The sequence below is a fragment of the Cebus imitator genome, unplaced genomic scaffold (assembly GCF_001604975.1).
Source record: "Cebus imitator isolate Cc_AM_T3 unplaced genomic scaffold, Cebus_imitator-1.0 Scaffold133, whole genome shotgun sequence".
Classification (NCBI taxonomy): Eukaryota; Metazoa; Chordata; class Mammalia; order Primates; family Cebidae; genus Cebus; species Cebus imitator.
Window position 1 is genome coordinate 4,090,950 of NW_016107448.1, and position 4,141 is coordinate 4,095,090.

The following is a 4,141-nucleotide window of genomic DNA, read 5'->3' on the forward strand; positions in this document are numbered from 1 at the left end:
AAGTAATGGCATTTGCAGCAACTTGAAAGGAGTAGGAGATTATTATTCTAAATGAAGTAACTCAGGAGTGGAAAACCAAACACTTCATGTTCTCACTTATCATAAAAAACAATAAAGGGGATATTACCACTGATTCCACAGAAATACAAACTACCATCAGAGATTACTAAAAACAACTGTATGCACATAAACCAGTGAACCTGGAAGAAATTGATAAATTCCTGGACACTTGCACCCTCCCAGGCATAAACCAGGAAGAAGCTGAAACCCTAAATAGACCAATAACAAGGGCTGAAGTTGAGGCAGCAATTAATAGCCTACCAACCAAAAAAAACAAAAAATCCAAGTCCAGATGGGTTCACTGCCGAATTCTACCAGATGTGCAAAGAGGAGCTGGTACCACTCCTTCTGAAACTATTCCAAACAATCCAAAATGAGGGAATCCTTCCCAAATCATTTTATGAGACCAACATCATCCTGATATCAAAATCTAGCTGAGACCTAACAACAACAACAACAACAAAAATTTCAGGCCAATATCCATGATGAATACAGATGCAAATATCTTTAATAAAACACTGGCAAATGAATTGCAACAACACATCAAAAAGCTTATTCATCATTATCCAAGTAGAGTTCATCCCTGGGATGCAAGGCTGGTTCAACAGTCACAAGTGTATAAATGTGATGCACTACATAAATAGAACCAAAGACAAAAAACACATGACTATCTCAATAGATGCAGAGAAGGCCTTCAACAAAATTCAACAGTCATTTATGATAAAAGCTCTCAATAAACTAGGTATGAGTGGAATGTACCTCAAAATAATAAAAGCTATTTATGAGCAAATCCACAGCCAGTAACATACTGAATGGGCAAAAAGTGGAAGCATTCCATTTGAAATCAGGCACTAGACAAGAATGCCCTCTTTCACCACTCCTATTCAATATAGTGTTGGAAGCTCTAGCCAGAGCAATCAGGCAAGGGAAACAAGTAAAGTCTATTCAGTTAGGAAAGGAGGAAGTCACATTGTCTCTATTTGCAGATGACATGATTGTATATTTAGAAGACTCCATAGTTTCAGTCCAAAATCTCCTTAAACTGATAAGAAACTTCAGCAAAGTCTCAAAATACAAAATCAATGTGTAGAAATCACAAGGATTCCTACACACCAATAACAGATTAACAGAGAGCCAAATCAAGAGCAAACTCCCATTCACAATTGCTACAAAGAGAATAAAAAACTTAGGAATACAACTAACAGAGGATGTAAAGAATCTCTTCAAGGAGAACTACAAACCACTGTTCAAGGAAATAAGAGAGGACAGAAACAGATGGAAAAACATTAAATACATATGGTTAGGAAGAATCGATATCATGAAAAAGGCCATACTGCCCAAAGTAATTTATAGATTTAATGTTATACCCATCAAGCTACCAATGACCTTCACAGAACTGGAAAAAAACACCTTAAACTTCACATGGAACCAAAGGAGAGCCCACATAGCCAAGACAGTACTAAGCAAAATTAGCAAAGCTGGAGGCATCACACTACCTGACTTAAACTATGCTATAAGGCTACAGTAATCAAAACAGCATGGTACTGGTACCAAAACAGAGATATAGAACAACGGAAGAGAACAGAGGCCTCAGAGGCAACGCCACACATCTACAACCATCTGACCTTTGACAAACCTGACAAAAGCAAGCAATGGGGAAAAGATTCCCTATTTTATAAATGGTGTTGGTGTTGGGAAAACTGGCTAGCCATGTGCAGAAAACAGAAACTGGACCTCTTCATAATACCTTACACTAAAACTAACTCCAGGTGGATTAACACCTTAAACATAAGACCTAACATCATAAAAACCTTAGAAGAAAACTTAGGCAAAACCATTCAGGACATAGGCATAAGCAAGGACTTCATGGCTAAAACACCAAAAGCATTGGCAACAAAAGCCAAAATAGACAAACGGGACCTAATTAAGCACCGGAGCTTCTGTACAGTGAAGGGAACAATCATTAGAGTGAACTGGCAACCAAGAGAATGGAAAAAAAAAATTACAATCTATCCAACTGACAAAGGGCAATTATCCAGAATCTACAAATAACTAAATCAGATTTACAAGAAAAAAAATACTCATTCAAAAGTGGGTGAAGGATATCAACAGATACTTTTCAAAACAAGACATATATGAGGCCAACAAACGTATGAAAAATAGATCATCATCACTGGTCATTAGAAAAATGCAAAATAAAACCACATTGAGATACCACCTCATTCGGGTTACTATGGTGATCATTAAAAAAGTCTGGAAACAATAGATGCTGGAGAGGATGTGGAGAAATGGAAATACTTTTACACTGTTGGTGGGAGTGTGAATTAGTTCAACCACTGTGGAAGACAGTGTGGTGATTCCTCAGGAATCTAGAAATAGAAATTCCATTTGACCCAGCAATCCCATTACTGGGTATATACCCAAAGAATTATAAATCCTTGTATTATAAAGACACATGACACCTATGTTCATTGTGGCACTGATTACAATAGCAAAAACCTGGAACCAACCCAAATGCCCATCAGTGACACACTGCACAAAGAAAATGTGGCATATGTACACCATGGAATACTATGCAGCCATAAAAAACAATGATGTAGAAGTGGGAATTACAAAGAAATATTTAAAAATAGTAAAATGTTTTACCAATTAAAGGATCCCTGTCTATACTTACAAAAATATGATATTTATCTAAGCATATGATAACCATGTTAGTTCAAACCAGATAATAATGATGGAATAGAAAAATCAAATAATGGAAGAGAAAGACTAAATATATGCATTAAAGTTCAGATTTTGTCACATTTGGTCTTTCAAGCCAATTATATTCATCAATATTATTTACACCACACAGATGTATGTGCTATATTATGCTGAATGATTTAAGCATTTGTTTTAGCACCCTCACTCAAATGATCACAGATCATATACATATATAATATGTATATGATAGTGAGAATCCTACGACCTTGAGATAATTACTTGTTGATTTAATTTCTGCTGTTTTCTGTTATTAGATTTGCTTCATTCATGTTTTTAAATGGAATTTGTCTTGCATGTGTGGTGCATACACATGTGAGGCATGCACACACATGTATATATATGCTCTCGTATGTGTGCATAAGCATACTTAGGTATATTTATTTTTGAGTTTATGCTAGCTTTATAAAAGTAATTGCTAGTTTTTTTCTTTTTTTCATTTTGAACCAATTTATGTATTAAAGAAATGATGTATTCTTTCTTTTCTTTTCTGAAATATGAATTCCAGGACCAGGGACATTATTAGAGAAAATTCTTTAATAAAATTCTGAGTAATTTATTTATATGACAAATATTTTAGTATTTATTTCTTCTAGAGTCAGATTTAATGATTTCAGACCATATATTTTAAAAAATGATTTGAGATCGGCATTTCATTTTTGGTTTATATTGAAAATGTCATTCACTATAATTCCTGTTCTTTTCTCCTATGTCTTTCATATTCTGCTTATATCATGGTATTTTTAGTGTAGCTAAATATTTTTTAAGATATTCTCAAGCAGTAGAAAAAAGATCCTAAACACCTTTTGTGTGATCCATATCACTATTTAGAATAAAGATCAAATAAAGACAAGCTTAAATGCTATTAAGTTATGATGAAATATTATTTCTCCACACCAAAATACCAAGTGAATGATGTGAAGTGTAAACCAACCATCTGGTATAGTTCATGTTATTGTAATATGTTTGTTTCCTTCAGCGTAATGTTAGCAAAAATTGTGTGTGCAGTCATCAGATAGTTTTCCTGGGCATGATTTCCTTCCAGATGTAACTTTATGATCATCCATTTTCTAATTTCCTTTGAAATTTACTCATTTAGAAAGAATTTAGTATCTTTTATGTACACTGCTTTGTACTGGAATTGGTGATTTAAAAGAGGTTAAAATGTGTTCTTTATTAATATTTTCTGAGAATATTCATTTTATATGTGCATCAAATACATGCACATAGGCAGAAACTGCAACAATTTAAATTTACATACAATATGAAGCATAAAAATGTGTGATACAGAAAATGTGTCAAAAATAACAAACTAGCCCTA